Consider the following 17,535-nt stretch of genomic DNA (forward strand, 5'->3'; position numbering starts at 1 on the left):
GCCTCTGCGCGATGACGTCAGGCACGTACTCCTCTCGCCCGCGCCGTCGCTTCCGGCCTGTCTGGCCGCTTTGCTTCCACCAGGCGGCGCCGCAGGACGGTCTGTTACCGACGCCTCCTACGCAGCCGCACTGGCGCCTCGGACACGTCACCACCTTCGCGTATTTTCTGGAGAGCGCGGGAATGCGATCGCCGGACCGTGGTGACGTCACCGGAGTTCCCCGCGTGGTTCGCGGGGGCGGGGCCGGGGACGTGGCGCGCGTTCCTGCCGCGCGGGCTGGGGGAGGGGAGGGTGGCGCGGAGCGCAGGTCCAGCCGCGCTGACCTGGCCGCGGCCGCCTCGTGACCCATCGCAGGGCCGAGCCCCGGCGGGGGCGCCGGGCGGAGCAGGGGGAAAGGTGCTGACGAGGCGGCCGCGCGGGCGGGGCGGCCTGGCGCGAGGCTCTGCGGAGCTGCGTCGTTGGCCCGCGGGGCCCCGACTTCCTGGCATCCGGGGCGGCCACGCCCTCGCGCGGGCGGGACGGTCCCCTCGTTGGGGCCCACGGGCCCTCCCGGGCGGCTGAATGGCCTCGGGGCACGTCGGAGCCGGCTCCTGGCCGAGCCCCAGGCGGTGCCTCGGCGCCCACGCCCCTCCCTGCCCGGGGTCGCGTCGCCCTCCCCGCCTCGCTGGCGTTAGCTGCTCTCTCCCCCGGGCGGGCCTCCCGGGTGGAGACGGAGAGACACGTGGGTTTCACTCGGGGCCGCCACCGACTCTGTGCTGTTGGCCTTGAGCGAGCCTCTGGGCCTCTCAGAGGCTCGGTTTTCCACTTGGTAAAGAACCAACAGGCGTCGTCCGGCCCACAGACTTGTTCAGTCAGAATAGTTACCGCGGTTCGCTTTCCGCTCCTTCCCGCCCATCGGGAGAGCCAGTTTGCAGGAACATTAATCCCTGCGTAGTCACTAAAAGGCGCTGGGTGGGTCTGCGCCTGCGTGGTAGAGAAGCCTCCCTTTTGGTAATGTGAACTCCGCAGCCTACCTGGTGGCTTTGGAAGCAGAGGGGCCAAGGCTTCTTTTCTGACCTAGTGGGCATGGGGAGAGGGCGCCCTTCAGTTCTGTTTCTGCTCTCGCTGACCCTTCCCAGACTCATTCACCTCATGCGACATGACTGTGGCCAAGTCATTGTTCCTAAGTTGGCCTGACACCCGGGGAGGGGGGAGACAAACCGGCTCCCAATAGCTTGTAGGAGGCTGATCCGGCAGAGAGGACACAGCGCCAAGACTCCCCTGGAAAGAAGAAAAAGAGTTGTATCCTGAAGTACTCATTTAGCAGTTAGGCTGGCCAGGGGCTCTACCAGGTTTTTGGCGCAAGAAATTTCAAGTTTGATTCCACCGGGTTCCTGTGAGACCGGTGGAGTCATCTTGCATGTAGACAGAGGAGGAAACGGATTCAGCTGATTTCAGTCACTCACCTGCCTTCTCCCAGCCGGGCTGTGAGGGAGCCTCTGCTTTTGGAGACAGTGCCCTGGAGCTGTTGGAGGACTGTGGCAAGGGGCAGCACCCAACCAGGTACTTAGGAAGTGAGTTTTCCAGGGCCATGCTGGAGGGTATGAGGAAACATACTGCTCTGGCCATACCTCTGTCCACTCTATTGGCCACGCCTGCCATTTAAAAAAATTGTTTTTTCAATCTGTTCATTAGAGAGTTCCCATCTGTTGGTTCACTCCCCCAGTACTTGCAGTGGCCGGGGCTGGGCCAGGCCAAAGACCCCTGAAACTCGGGGTCTCCCATTTGGGTTGACAGCGACACAACTGCTTGAGTCATCGCCTGCTGCCTCCCAGAGTGAGCATTAACAGGAAGCTAGAATTGGGAGCCGAGTCAGGACTTGAACCCAGCCAGTGTCACGAGATACGAGTGTCTCAGCGGTCAGTGTCTTAATCTCCAGGCCAAGCTCCTGCTGCTCCCCTGCTATTTTTAAGGTGAAATCAGATTAGGTGACAAGGGTTTTTTTGAGGCAGGAGAAGCCCAGGAAGGCAAATGAGAAGCAACCCCCTCCCTCATGCCTGGGTCATGGATGGGTTAATGGAAGGACTCCTGGGTATCAGACTCTGGCCTTTTTTTAGCACCATCTGGCAGGAGTCACCTCTCCCACACCTGCTGCTTCTGCAAACCATTACTCACTTGCCAGTCAGTGCAAAAGGCAGAACCAGGGTGCCTCGGGGATGGCTGTGTTCTCTGTATCGTGCCATGAAGATGGCAGCCCAGACACGCTCCTGAGTTGTATGTGCTACCACAAGAGACAAGAGAAAGGCAGCAGAGACCCAAGTCCCCTCTTCTTTTTTAAAATCTTGAACTTGGCTAGAGCATGGGACTGAAATTTCCAGGATAAAGGAATGATGATTCTGCTTGGCTCTCAGGACCCTTGTGAGATCACTTGTGTGGGAATAAAGACTCAGGTATTTTGGAGTAGTTATTTAAAACCCAGGGCTTCGTATGAAAATGCTCCTTATTTGTAAGATTTTTTTTTGAAAGGCAGAGTCACAGAGAGAGGGAGACAGATCTTCATTCCGCTGGTTCACTCCCCAAAATGGCCACAACAACCAGGGCTGGGCCAAGCCAAAGCCAGGAGCCAGGAGCTTCTTCCAGGTCTCCCATGTGGGTGCAGGGGCCCAAAGACTTGGACCATCTGCCACTGCTTTCCCAAGCCATAGTAGAGAGCTGGATCAGAAGTGGTACAGCCAGCACATGAAGTGGTGCTCGTATGGGATGCCAGCACCACAGGCAGAGCCTTAGCCTACTGTGCCACAGTGCCGGCCACTCTCCTTGGTTTTGAATAAGGCATCTGTGTTTCATATCAAGACAGTAGATCAGCCTCAGGGAGTGAGTTTTTCTCTTCCTTTCTTTGCTGCCCCAAATCAGCTGGCATGTTTATCGAGACCTACAAGGCATGGATCTTGGTAGCCTACAGTCTCATTGATAGGCTGGAAAGCGGTTGTAATTTCTTGAAAGTCTAATCAGTTAATTTGTAAACCACTTTGGGGAACTGAAGAGGTCTGGCCATCCTCACAAGTAGAGAAGTAAGCCCTGGCAAGGTCCCTCCTGACACTGGTGAAGGGAGGCCAGGTCCGGACTGAGGGAACTGCAGCTCCTGTTGCAGGAAAGGGGAAACCCGACTCTAGGTGCTTACAGGTGCTCTGAGTCTGTATGGGTAAGCAATCTTCAGCCCATGGGAAGAAGGTAAGCCAGTCAGGCCCATGTCCACTGTTTTTCATTGTAAGTCAGCAAATTGGCATCTAAATTATATATCCCTCAGCCACATGAACTTAGTCCATGTTCCCTTGCAGTAGGTCAGCAAGGTTAAACACTGCTCACGAGGAAAGATGGAAAGGCAAGGGAGCAGGAAGCCAGCTTTGCCCAGGAGATGCCAACGTGTGTCTCACTGTTGTAATCACCTTCAGGAAAGTCATGTCCGCACGAGGAGGAAAGTGCTAAATTCTAGACGAGTGCTCTGTGCCGTGGGTTAGGGGCTGGTGAGAGTCCGTGGGAGGTAAAAGGATAGGGCCACAGAGGAGGTGAGAAAGTAAGAGGTGAAGAGGAACTACTCCCTGCCACCTCAGGGAAGTCTGCCTCTAGATTGGAGGTAAAACGTGTGGTCTCCGATTGCTTAGCTGTTAGGGCAGTGGGAAAATATTTTTGTGGCAGGAGAGGGAAGTGTTAGGCCCCAGAGAAGAGGAAAGAAAAATCAACTCTTCATCCAACAGTTTGTTCAACATTACTGAATATCTACTGCCGGGTGTGCTACTAGGCAGTGAGTGGGGCCTGGGAATGCGCTGATGAGCAGAACAGACAAAAGCCCTGCCCTCAAAAAGGAGAGAGAATGAATCAGTGTTCAGAACAATATACTATGTCAGGTGGCGGTGAGCGCTATGCAGAAAATTAAAGTGAGGGGTGGGAAGGCAGGAGGGAATGCTGAGATGTCTTTCCTGCACATTCTATTTTATTTTTTAGATAGAAAGTAAGATTTGCTGGTGGACGTGAATAGGGAGGGGGCAGCACAGTGCAAGCCCTCACTGCTGCAGGGCCTGCCGCTCGTCCAGAGGACCATAATTTGGGGTGCATTTGACCCCACAGCCATCTAGGATGAGTTCTTAGCCATCAGGTCTTCAAATTCATCCATTGTAAACTTGGTTAAAGGCCCTCCTCTTCAAGATGTGGATCTTGTGGCAGCCAGGGAATTTGAACTTGGCCCTGCATAAGGCCTCAGTCAGATGCCCCTTGTTCTACAGCTTGATGTAGGTTGACCTGGTGACCTGACCAGTGTGAGCCCTGGCCTTGATGCCTTGGGGCTTCCTAAAGGCACTCCACACCTGACACTAGATTGGGAACACCATGAGATCAGAGACATGAACTCTACTGGAAAGGCCTGTCTTCCAGGTCTGTTAGAGAGATGCTGTTGGCAGCTGTTGCATGCCAGATTCCCATGATTTTCCTCTAAATTTTAAATATTTTGTGTAAGCAAATAATATGAAGGCTGAAGGGACATACAGTCTTCTGTCATTTTCTGTGAGTTGGAGGAACTGACCAGGTTGTGTTCCAGGAATATATATGAATATGACTCACTATCTGGGGAAAAATAAGCCAAGATCTCTGAATGGAGCATTTTCTCAGAAAGCCAGAAAACCCAGGGACCATAAAAGAGGAAAATGGAATTTTAATCTAGATCCCTAAGTACAAACACCATGGTTCTAGACTCGCTTACCTTGCCTTCTGCTGCACCCTCTTCTGAACCTAGAATTTATCATGTTTATCATGGCAGAGGTGAAATGGGAACGCACAAAAAAATGCATTCTGATGCCTCTGGGCGTTCTGGGACAGAACAGAAGGAAATGAAAGTCTGAGGAGGGAAAGCTCATGGGATGGCACATATATTTGTGGTGACAGTGCCCATGTTACAAGGCTGAGATGTCCAGCAGTTCCCTCAGAACCTGTGCTGACCTGCAGGGCCTCCATGGCAGTGGTCACCTCTGCTGAGGACATGGGCAATGAAGGTAGGGCGGAACAACAGAAAAAGGGATGACTGATAGCTAAACTCTGCTGAGTAACTTGGGTTTCTAGTATTACCTGTACCTGGAGTCTCCCCATCTCTTAATTATAAGATTGGGAGAAATTAGAGGCAGGAGTTTGGCCCAGTAGTTAAAATAACCATGTCCTGTATTGGAGTACCTGGGTTTGATACTTTGCTCTGATCCCTGGCTCCAACTCTTAACTCGAGCTTCCTGCTAACGCAGACCCTGGGAGGCAGCAGGGATAGCTCCTGCCACCCATGTGCCCCAGTGGTGGCCCCTCCTACTTATCTTTCAGGCATACAGTGTCTGGTTCCTCTTGCCCAGCTCTCCACGGGCCCCCCTGTCCTTGACACAGGGCAGGGTACACAACAGTAACAGCGACAGCACTCTTCAAGCTTGCATCCTACCGTTTTCCTGTCACTTGGTTTACCTAGCCCTCTGCCACTAGACTCGGAACTTCTTAAAGACAGGGAGCTGTGTGCCATTCACCTTCTTCCCAGCACCTCGCAGAGTGCTTGGAAGCTCAGAAGGGCCCTAGAAGTGTGTGCTGAGTGGGTGAGTGAGTAAGTTAATGAATAGATGAGCACACTGAATGATACTGATGCCGTGATGAGAGCAGGACCCTGGCCTGTACCCTACTTCCAATGGATTCCCCTTTACCCTGCAGCTTAGTGTTCAGTACGGCTTGTACTGTTCAGTGCCAGATGGTGAGACCTGCAGGGCCCACAGGCATTGGAGAATTCCCAGGCCGTCTTCAGAGACACAAACAACGTGTGGCCTGCTGCTTACACAGTAATGCTTATCCTCCAAGTTTGCCGCATCCTTATGACAAATTTTGCCCAAGGTCATTGGTCTAGGAACCAGCCTGGTCTGCTTGGGATGTGCGCGGAGCCTTCCCGGGTCAGATCCTTGCATCAGTTCGTGCCTGCATGTTCCTAGGTTTCTCTTCACCTGAAGGAGAGACTGCCTGTCACGGGAATGAGTGACAGTTTTTGAGCTCTGTTTTACAAGCTAACAGAGTTCTGAGACTCAAGGACATGAGCTGGCAGTTTCCATCTGTGGGTTATCTTACATTTTTCAGCAACAACGCTGTGTTTCAAACCAGGATGTCCTGACAGGAAACCTGAGTAACATGCTGCCCCTCCGTCTTCCTGCTGGTGTGCGCTGTGTGGACGCGTGGGGGCCACCGCTGTGTGCGAGCTTCTTGCTGCTTCTTACAGGCTCTGCCGTTCATTAGCCTCCACCTCACCGGCTTTCCCTCTGTGAATAAGTCAGTGAAGAGTCAATCCCCAGGTATCACTCCTGCTGACGCTGTCCATGTGTGACAGGGAGTGCTGCCTCCATGGACACTCTGCTCCATGATCCCTACAAAGCTAACAACACTCGAGGGAAGGCAGTGTTCTCGCCCAGCATCCTCTGGGAGAGGGATATGGTACGGTTCAAGATGCCTGAACTCATGCCAAGCTCAGCCTCTCTGAGAATGACTTGCTTTTAGACTCAAACCTTTCAATGAACACGGCTGGAAGACATTGCAAATTTCCTGTACATTAGCCAAGGAATGCTAGCTAATGAAAGCTATGACACTGCTATGACCAAATTAACACCCTGAAATTAGTGAATCTTATGTGAACTATTTTACCTGGAGTTTAACTTTGGCTATGATTTTTTTAAAAAGACTTCTTTGAAAAGTGGCAGAGGCAAAGAGAAAGAGAGAGAGAGAGAGATCTTCCATCTGCTGGTATACTTCCCAAATGGCAACTATAGCACATGCTAGGCCAGGCTGAAGCCAAAAGCCAAGAACTCCATTCAGGTCTCCCACATGGGTGGCAGGGCCCAAGGACTTGGGCCCTCTGCTGCTGCCCCGCCAGGCACATCAGCAGGGAGCTGGATGGGAAGTGAGCACCTGGGACTTGAGTTGGTGTTCCCATGTGGGATGCTGGCATCATAAGCAGCTGCTTAACTGGCTGTGCTGCAGTGCTGGACACTGGCCATGATCTTTGCAGTATAAGACTATTTCTCCCAAACCTTAAATAAGATAGAAAATAGAGCCATTCCCAAAATTCATGTTTCTGATGCGTATTGCACCATGAAATATCCACAACTCAGTGACAGCATTGAGAAGCTTGCAAATGGAATTAAGAAAACAGATTATGCCAGACACCCTGATGAACTGAAGGTTTCCTAACAGGGTTGCCGGTTTGAGGACAGGAACTGAATCTTATGTTTGTTTTTGTCCCCAGCACAGGGCCTCAGACAGCGCTGGATACATATTAGGTGTCGATTAGCAGTCACAGAATTACTGAATGGAAATTTACTGGGACTCACTGCACTGCCAGACTCCACACACAAACAGACCTGCCCCGTGGGATTCTTCGCAAGAGCAGATATTTTATGAGAGCTGTCACTTCAAGTTGATTGGCTAGACAAAGTGAAACCAAGGGATTGTGTTTTAAAACCAAATGGATTTACTCTGCTAAATTTTACAACTGGGATGCTTTGCTTTGGGTGGAGAGTTGGCCAAAATAACTTCAAACTTGAGGCTGATAGGTTCTATGAAAAATATAAATTTGTTTTGCTTTGTTTTGAGCCAGATGAACGCAGCAGGCGAGCTGGCAGGGAGTCTGACTGCAGTACTTGCCTGAGAGGCTGACACGGGCAAGGGAGAGAAGGAAAACAACCCGGCAGCCAGAGCTGGTGAAGTCCTCTGCAAAGAAGCTGCAGAGCTTTCCAGGTTTTTCTGGAAAAAGGATGAAAGGGAGAGTAAAGGGCAGGAAGAGGATTGGTTAACAACTGGCTTGAGAAATGCTGACAAGTGGATTTGCCTGCCGGTTTTGTTTTCCTAAGTCGGGGATAAGTGAAGAGGGCCCGCCTGGCCCTGGCTGCTGGCTGGCAGGGCATCTTCTGCAGTCCGCCAGCCTGCGTGCTGCAGCCATCCTGTGGAAGGGGGACACCGACTGCCCCCCAGAGATGTCTGCGGCACGTGGCAGAGTGGAAAGGAGACAAGTTTATTTTGCTTTTAAGATGCTGATGATGTTTACTTTTTTGTGTGAAGGTACTTCATCCATGTGGCTCAAAGCCAAACAAATAAGTAAAAAGTATTTATTTCTCTTATTTCAGTCTCCATCTGTCCAGTCTCCCCCCAACTAGATGATGAGGTCTTTGTTTATCCTTCTAACATAGTTGTATGCATAGTCAAGCCAAAGCAATATACCATATACTCTTTGTTACTTCAGTAGCATACATGGTGTGCCAGGCTGGATGCATGCCCTGTTCCCACTTAACCCTCTATCTGAGAGACACATCCTTACCAGGGTATGAAGAGTAGCCATGGGGCCGGCGCTGTGGCGGAGTGGGCTAAGCCCCTGTCTGCAGTGGCAGCATCTCATATTGGCACTGGTTTGGGTCCCAGCTGCTCCTCTTCCGACCCAGCTCTCTGCTGTGGCCTGGGAAAGCAGTAGAAGATGGCCCAAGCGCTTGGGCCCCTCTACCCACGTGGGAGATCCAGAAGAAGCTCCTGACTCCTGGCTTCGGGTCAGCCCAACTCCAGTCGTTGCAGCCATTTGGGGAGTAAAACAGCAGATGGAAGACCTCTCTCTCTGTCTCTCCCCCTCTCTGTCTGTGGCTCTACCTCTCAAGAAAAAAAAAATTAGCCAACTTTTATTTCTGTGGCTGCAGAGTATTACTTGAAGCATGTACTGTAACTTAACTGCTTCCCACCAGGGACGTTTAGGTTGTTTTTAGCCTTTTGCAATAAAATAGGGCACGGACTTTAAAGACATATTTGCTTCCGGGCCCTGTCCTGATGACTAAATTGCTCCTTCATTGATTCATCTGTAGAACAAGTATTATTTTATATTACTTGCCCCATAATGTTGCTATGAAAGATTAAATTACATAATATAAAAAGAACTCGTGAGATCATAGGTGCTCTGTGAAAATAATATACCTTGACACAGGACACCTTAGGATTTTTTTTTAAGTATTTATTGAAAGGACAAGAAACAGAGAGAGACAAAAATCCTGTTTACTGATTCTTTCCCCGGATTCCTGCAACAGCCAGCACTACCCAGGCCAAAGCTAGTAGCCAAGAGTACAACGTAGATCTCCCATGTGTGTGGCAGGAATCCAGTCATCAACAGGGTCAGCATTAGCAGGAAACTAGAGTTAGGAACTGAGGCCAGGAACTGAACCCAGGTACTCCAATGTGAGACGTAGGCTTTTTTTTTAGAGGTAGGGTTAGAGGGAGGGAGAGGCAGAGAAAGGTCCTCCATCCATTGGTTCACTCCCCAAATGGTCACAACAGCTGGAGCTGGGCTGAATGAAGCCAGGAGCTTCTTCCAGGTCTCCCATGCAGGTCAAGGGCCCAACCACTTGGACCATCATCTACTGCTTTCCCAGGCCATAGCAGAGAGCTGGATCAGAAGAGGAGCAGCTGGGACTAGAACCAGTGCCCATATGGGATGCTGGTGCCGCAGGCAGAAGCTTAGTCCAGTACGCACCACAGCGCAGGCCCCAACATATACATCTTTACCAGCAGGTTAAGCACATACTTCTAGAATTTATTCATGGAAAAGGTATACTATGGTTGTTCCTCCTGAAATAGTACTCATATGAGTTTATTATATTGTTTTTCAGGACCGGTACATTTTTATTTTGACAGGAAAGCCCAGATAAGTGAAAATGGGATAAAAGTTGCCTTTCATCTTACCACCCAGAAAAATTCTTGCTAATTGTTAAAAACTTTTATTTATTTCTGCTTCAGTTGAAAGAGAGAGAGATTTTATTCTCTAGTTAATTCCACAAATGCCCTCAATAGCCAAGGCTAGGCTAGGCCAAAGGCAGGAACCCAGAACTTAATCTGAGTCTCCCACATGTGTGATAGGGACCCAAACACCTTTTTTTTTTTTTTTTTTTTTTTATAAATTCTTTTATATATATATATTTTGACAGGCAGAGTGGACAGTGAGAGAGAGAGAGAGACAGAGAGAAAGGTCTTCCTTTGCCGTTGGTTCACCCTCCAATGGCCACTGCGGCCGGCGCACCGCGCTGATCTGAAGCCAGGAGCCAGGTGCTTCTCCTGGTCTCCCATGGGGTGCAGGGCCCAAGCACTTGGGCCATCCTCCACTGCACTCCCTGGCCACAGCAGAGAGCTGGCCTGGAAGAGGGGCAACCAGGACAGAATCCGGAACCTCAACCGGGAATAGAACCCGGTGTGCCGGCGCCGCAAGGCAGAGGATTAGCCTATTGAGCCACGGGGCCGGCCCGGGACCCAAACACTTGAACCATCAACTGCTGCTCTCAGAGTGCACATTAGCAGGAAGCTGGATCAGCAGCCAAGGAGGCAGGACTTGAACCAAGCACTCCAGTATGAGATGCGTGCATCCCAAGTGACTTTTTTTTTTTTTTTTAGATTTATTTATTTGAAAGGCAGAGTTACAGAGAGGCAGAGAGAGAGAGAGAGAGAGAGAGAGAGAGAGAGAGGTCTTCCATCTGCTGGGTCATTCCTCAAATGGCCGCAGCAGCCAGAGCTGGACTGATCCAAACCCAGGAGCCAGGAGCTGCTTCTGAGTCTCCCGTGCAGGTGCAGGGACCCAAGCAATTGGGCCATCTTCTACTGCTTTTCCAGGCAATTTAGCAGAGAGCTGGATTGGAAGTGGAGCAGCCAGGTCTTGAACCAGCACCCATATGGGATGCTGGCACTGCAGGCGCTGGCTTTACCCACTGCACCACAGCGCCAGCTCCATATATATTTAGATTTCATTTTAGCTTTTATTCTCTTTTGTGGACTAGCTTTTTCTTATATTATACTCACAATTTTATTAAAATATTTTAAATATACAGCAGTACAAGAATATCTTTGCCATTTTTATAATTTATCTTTTCAGAAGAAGTTCAAAATAATTTCTCCAAATTCTAGAAGAGTGGAATTGGAGTGGAAATTGAAGTGTGAGTTTACACATCTATTTGGGGATGTATTTGTTTCCTGTGGCTCCTGTAACATATTACTACTATTTTTTTTTTCTTTCAACATATTACTACTAATCTGGCTTAAAACAATAGCAATTTAGTCTCTGGCATTACTAATGCTAGAAGTCTGGGTGAAATCACATGTCAGCAAGACTGTGTCCCACCCGGAGACCTTCCAGCAGGGCCATTCAGTGCCTCTCCCAGCTGCTGGTGGCTGCTGCTACACACTAAACCTGTGACTGCATCCCACCAGTCCCTTTGGTCGCATCACTGCCTCTTCAGTGTGTGCCAGGGCTCCCTCTGCCCTTCTGAGATAAGGGCACTTGGGATGGCAAAGGTTTTTTTTCCAAATAAGGCAACATTTATAAGGTTCCAGGGATTAAAACATGGATATGTTTTTGGGAACCATTTTTCAGCCTACCACAGCGGAAAACTAACATCTTTATCATAGTTAGCTTTTCCATGAAAATCAGAATATGTCGTTTTAATTATTCTGTTAGATCTGTGGACAATATCTGATAGTTTTCTTCACATAGGTTCTGTGTACTTCTTATACAAGTGGAGTTTTTTTTCACTATATTTTCTAGGAGTATATTATTGATGTAAAGAAAACTTATTCGGGGGTGGAGCACTTGGTACAGTGGTAATCACCGCTTGGGGCAGCCACATCTCATATTGGAGTATCTGGTTGAATTCCTGGCTACCCTATCTGCCTTCCAGCTTCCTGCTAATGCACACCTTCAGAGGTAGAAAGTAATGGTTCAAGTAATTGGGTCCCTGCCACTCACATGGGAAAACATGGAGTGAGTTCCTACCTCTCCCCTCAGCCCAGGCTAACCCTAATCATTGCAGGCATTTGAAGAACAAACCAGTGAATGGGACCTCTCTTTCTCTCTTTAAAAAAAAAATCATTGTAAAAAATTAGTAAGTTAATTAAATTTTGGATTTACTTAAACAACTTGTAAATGTTTTATATCTATCAATTCTGTATTATTTGTCTTAATTTTGGTAGACATTTAAAACATTATAGAAGAGCGATAATTTGTGGAAACATGAAAAATTTTATTTTTTGATATTTTACTTTACATTTTACATTACTCCATTTCAGTGCTTCAAATAGAGTTCCATTTCCAATTTTAATCCTTAAATCAGTGCTACACAATACAAATACAATGCAGGCTACCAATACAATTTAAAATTTTATGTAACCCCATTATAAAAAGTAAAAGAAATAGATGAAATTAATTTTGATAGCATATCTTATCTAATGCAGTTAACATATGATTATTTCAATATGTATCAATACCAAAATTAGTAATGAGATATTGTACTTTCTTTTTTTTGGTAACAGGTCTTCAAAATCTGTAGTTTATACTTATACATCATTAGTATTTTTGCCAAAATGAAGACAGGAAAAATAAATTTTGTGGGACATATGACAAGTTAGGAATACATTTGTCTTCATTATGTCGCTCATTACACTGCTAGTTTATTGACAAAACACCCAAGTGTGTGTGATAGTGTGGAACCCAGTTGGTGTTGATGTTTATGCCCTGAACAGTACTGCTTACTATGTGCTTCCTTAGCCGTGAGTATGTTTCAGCATTCCATCTAAGATTCTCCTCAACGTTTTCCCTTACAAAGAAAAATTTTATTAAAGTTTTTTTTTTTTTTTTTTTTTTTTTTGACAGGCAGAGTGGACAGTGAGAGAGAGAGACAGAGAGAAAGGTCTTCCTTTGCCGTTGGTTCACCCTCCAATGGCCGCCGCGGCCGGCGCGTTGCGGCCGGCGCACCGCGCTGATCCGATGGCAGGAGCCAGGAGCCAGGTGCTTTTCCTGGTCTCCCATGGGGTGCAGGGCCCAAGCACTTGGGCCATCCTCCACTGCACTCCCTGGCCACAGCAGAGGGCTGGCCTGGAAGAGGGGCAACCGGGACAGAATCCGGCGCCCCAACCGGGACTAGAACCTGGTGTGCCGGCGCCGCTAGGCGGAGGATTAGCCTAGTGAGCCGCGGCGCCGGCCCTAAAGATTTATTTATTTGAAAGGCAGAGTGACATGGGGCCAACATTGTGGCATAGCAGGTAAAGCGGTCACCTGTGACACCAGCATCCCATATGGGTGCTGGTTAGAGACTCTGCTGTTATACTTTGGATGCAGCTGATGGGAAACAGTGGAGAATGGCCCAAGTGCTTGGGCCCCGGAACCAAGTGGGAGACCCAGATGAAGTTCCTAGCTCCTGGCTTCAGCCCAGCCCAACCCCAGTCATTGTGACCATTTGGGTAGTGAACCAGTGGATGGAAGACCTATCTTTAACTTCACCTATCAAATAAAATCTTTAAAAATAAGTATTTGTTGATTAGATAGATTATTTGAACTCTATTAGAATTTCTACGTGTACATATCACCTGTTTGATGTCCAACAGGTAGGGTGAAATAGGGAATAGCAGATAATGAAGACATTGAGAAAGTTACGTGATGTGACCAAAGTTTAGCAGTAATCCAGGGCTTCTCATTCTAAACTCATGCTCTTTCTATTTCATTTTGTTGCTACTCAACTTAAGGTTTGGTGCTACGCTCTGGATGATGCAGTCTTGGGAAATAAATTCTCCTGGGCTTCAGGTGTTCAATTCACTTGGGAGGGGTGAGGCACAAGATATGTGGGTCTCAGAGAGGAACACGTCCAAGGCTGTGATTCTTTAAACAAGAAAAAAATGCCAGATATTTGAGAGAAGAGAAAAAGCTTCATGGAGTAGGAGCCATTTGGGTTGGGCTTTCATTTGGAGCAGGAAACAAGGAAGTGTGCTGGCAGAGCAAACTGAATGAACCAAGAAGGAGAAAAAGCAGTTCAGTGTGGCTGAAGCTGAAGCTCAGGGGCTGTATTCTGGAAAACTAGGTGGGGGGGAATGCGAGGAAGAACAGGCTGTTTGGATGAGGCCTCAGGTGTCAGGTTTGAGTTCTGCATTTTCCTCAAGGGACCGTGGTAAACCTATGAAGAATTTTTAGGCCAGGAAAGGCACTAGAAGCTCGACATTAAAATAGAAAAAGTCAGAAGCCAAAATAAAATTATAAAGGAAGACAAAAATAAAGCTACTGAGGGGCTGGAGCTGTGGCGCAATGGGTTAAAGCCGTAGCCTGCAACACTGGCATCCCATATGGGTGCTGGTGGTTTGAATCCTGGCTGCTCCTCTTCCAATCTAGCTCTATGCTATGGGAAAGCAGTAGAGGATGGCCCCAGTCCTTGGGCCCCTGCACCTACATGGGAGACCTGGAAGAAGCTCCTGGCTCCTGGCTTCAGGTCGGCTCAGCTTCATCCCGTTGTGGCCATTTGGGGAGTGAACCAGCAGATGGAAGACCTCTCTGTGTAAGTCTGTCTTTCAAATAAATAAAATAAATTTTTAGGGGCCAGTGCTGTAGCACAGCAGGTTAAAGGCCCAGTCTGCAGTGTCAGCATCCCATATAGGTGCCAGTTTGAGTCCTGGCTGCTCCACTTCCAATCCATCTCTCTGCTATGGCCTGGGAAAACAGTAGAAGATGGCCCAAGTCCTTGGGCCCCTGCACCCATGTGGGAGACCTGGAAGAAGCTCCTGGCTTTGGATCAGTGCAGCTCTAGCCATTGCGGCCATCTGGGGAGTGAACCAGCAGATGGAAGACCTCTCTCTCTCTCTCTGCCTCTGCCACTCTGTAACTCTGCTTTTCAAATAAATAAATAAATCTTTTAAGAAAATAAAATAATTTTTTTAAAAAGCTACTGAACAGTCCAGGAGAGGTGCAGCCAGGGTGCTAGAGATGGAAAAGAGCAGACATGAATCCATGGCAGAGGCTGACCACTGGGCAGGAGGGCAGGGGTACACACAAGGAGTCAAATAACAAAGATTTTTTTATTGTGCACACTGGGGAAAATAATGTTCGTTGAACCAGCACTGGAGTCAGGCTGCTCAGGTGGTCAGGATGGGGACTAAGGCAGGATGTTGTAGGATGTTGTGCAGGTACCTGGAGGTTGAAGAATTGCGTTTGTGGTAAGTGACTTGCCACTGGGACATCCACGTAGAGCTCATGGGTCAGCTATCGAAGATCCGCTCTGGAGGTCGGGCGAGTTTTTGGGTCGGGGTGGATTTAAAGGCTGGTTGCATGTGAAGGTATGAGAGTTATGGGGGTGAACTCAGGTGGAAGGAGAGGACCAAAGGAAAGAGCTTTGGGACACTAAGAAAACCAGGAAGTAGTGAAGAATGAGGAGGAGCAGCCAGGGAAAGGGGGATCCTGTGTGAGTGACAAGCCTGAAGGCAGAGGCCAGGTGTCCCACACTGTGTCCTTGGCACCCAGCATCATGGCATCATGCCTCCTGCTCAACAGGCACTCACTGACTGCTGATCAGGTGAATGGATGAACCAGAAGAGAGAAAACAGAACCAAAAAATAAAAAAAAGAAAACAGAACCAAAAAAAAAAAAAAAAAAGATTTTCAGAAGAAGGCTAACAACGCAAAATGCTGCTGCCCACGGGAAAAGGGCAATGTTGCCAGACAAGAGCCCCTCTGCTTTCTCACTCTTTGCCTTAGAGCTCAAGTGGTCACAGGAACGTAGTCCAGGTGGGGCAGAAGCCGGGAATTCTCCCGGGAAGAGGCGGGTCCTGAGCAAGTCCAGAGGGCGGCAGCCTGTTGCAGCCTCTACTCCAGACTGCTGCAGATCTTCCTGCTAGCCCTCCCCTCCGAGGCAGGAAACTCACTCCTCAGCCGTTGTCTGGCTGAAGTGAGGGAGCTGTGTTGGTTTCTTTCCACATTTCCTGGGAGTGGGGGAAGCAGAAACATCCGGGTGTGGAATGTGGCCTCCCACTGACCAGGAGCTGAGGGCCTGTTCAGCACTGGCTTCATTCTCCATGTGCAGGCAAGGACCTAGGTTTTCCTCCCAACTCCCAGGGCTGGAAGTGCTCCTGAAGGGGAGGCATTTTACGATGCAAGAAAATAAGATTTGAATAAAGACGGGGGTAAAGGGTGAGATATCAACTTTGGGCCCTCTCTTAACTAATGCTCTCTCATTTGACCCCTGAACAGCCTAGGAACTTTCCAGGAGTTTATGAAGCCAGAATAGCATTGGCCACCTAGAGACATTCCCCATGGTAGCAGCTGGGCTCACAGCTTAATCAGACTGATCCTAGCCTTGCTTGGCCCAAGACCTGAGCCAGTAGCACACAAAGAGTGCATAAGTATGTGCAGATGTAATATTTTGATCTTAGCCAATCAGTGTTTCCTGTTACCCTGTGACCCTCCCTCCCCTTGGCGTCTTCCTCAGGGCAGTGCTGTCCAGCGGAGGGTAGAGAACAGAAGACTCAGGAAGCACTTGGAGTTGTGTCTTCCCCCTCCACGGGGTCAAGTTTTCCCAGACTGGACACTGCATGCTGTCTTGCACCTGTGAGGGTCTGCATTGACCCCTGCAGGATCCCCGACAGCAAATAGCCCAGAGAAGTCAGAGCTTGCTTCCTCCTTTGTTGAAGAAAAGGGCCCCACAAATTATGTAGCTTACCCTGCCGACAGATAAAACATTCCCAAAGGGATTAGCCAGAAGTCTAAGAATATTCTGGGGGTATTGTGGCTTAAGAACCTCAGTTTGCCCTGTCCAAATTTGGAACAATGTTGGGGGCTATTTCAAGCGCTGTGAAATGTCAACACCTGTGGTAAAAGGCTGCAGGCAGAGCAAATATGCAGGCAGGGACTGCTCCTGGGCCCAGGGAGAAACGCACCTTGCTGGAAGGGGCTGGCTGTTCAGCTGCACTTGGAGGAGGGAAAGGGTGGGTAGAAAGGCTATTCCTGCTTCAGGCGTGATCTCAACTCATTTATCCTGAACATCTGGGGTCAGATCTCACAATCAGAGCTTCAGAAAATCTTGATTGGAATAGAAAGCTGATCTGGTCACTGCACATTTGTTATTCAACAATGGTATCTTAAGTTTATTTTTGTGTCTGATTCCTGGGAGAGTTGAACTTTTTTTTCCCTTGCTTTTTTTTTCCCCCTGAAAAATCACTTCAGATGTTTAACTCCTTTTTTTGCACTTCCCATTCATATTCATTTTATTATTTAGTTGCAAGCACTTCCTAAAAACCAAGAATAACAACATTTTGTTTGTCATATGTGTTGCAGAGATGTGCTCCTGCTTTGCCCATTGTCATTTAGCTGTGTCTGTCTGTCTGGAATGTCTCCAAGCCACATCATCTGCTGGAAAAGTACAAGGTCACCCTGACAGTAATACCAAAATCTCATCCATTCAATTAATAATCACCCAATTTACTACTACTAAGCACCAGCACTTACTGAGCATGTACTGAGTGCTTCATGTGCCACTAATACTCAAAAGTATCCTATAAAGTGGGTACTGTTATTAGATCCATGTTCTAGATGAAGACACAGAAATAGGAGGTGAAGTAATTTGCCCACACGGCCCGGTAAGGGGCGAAATGCGGGCCCTTGAACTCCGGCTTGTCTGAGTCTTGAGGAGTCCTACCTTCTAACCCTGCACTGTAAAATACAGTACCGACATGAAGG

At 48.6% G+C, this 17,535-nt stretch overlaps 1 long non-coding RNA gene across 1 annotated transcript; it reads left to right on the top strand.

The window, feature by feature from the left end:
• The first annotated feature begins 4 nt into the window (after window positions 1–4).
• Window positions 5–8,426, top strand: LOC138848594 (uncharacterized). The gene is made up of 2 exons (XR_011386598.1): window positions 5–1,542; window positions 7,280–8,426. It is a non-coding gene; the product is annotated as an uncharacterized lncRNA (long non-coding RNA).
• The last annotated feature ends 9,109 nt before the right edge of the window (window positions 8,427–17,535 follow it).

Source organism: Oryctolagus cuniculus, chromosome 2 (assembly GCF_964237555.1).
Source record: "Oryctolagus cuniculus chromosome 2, mOryCun1.1, whole genome shotgun sequence".
Taxonomy (NCBI): Eukaryota; Metazoa; Chordata; class Mammalia; order Lagomorpha; family Leporidae; genus Oryctolagus; species Oryctolagus cuniculus.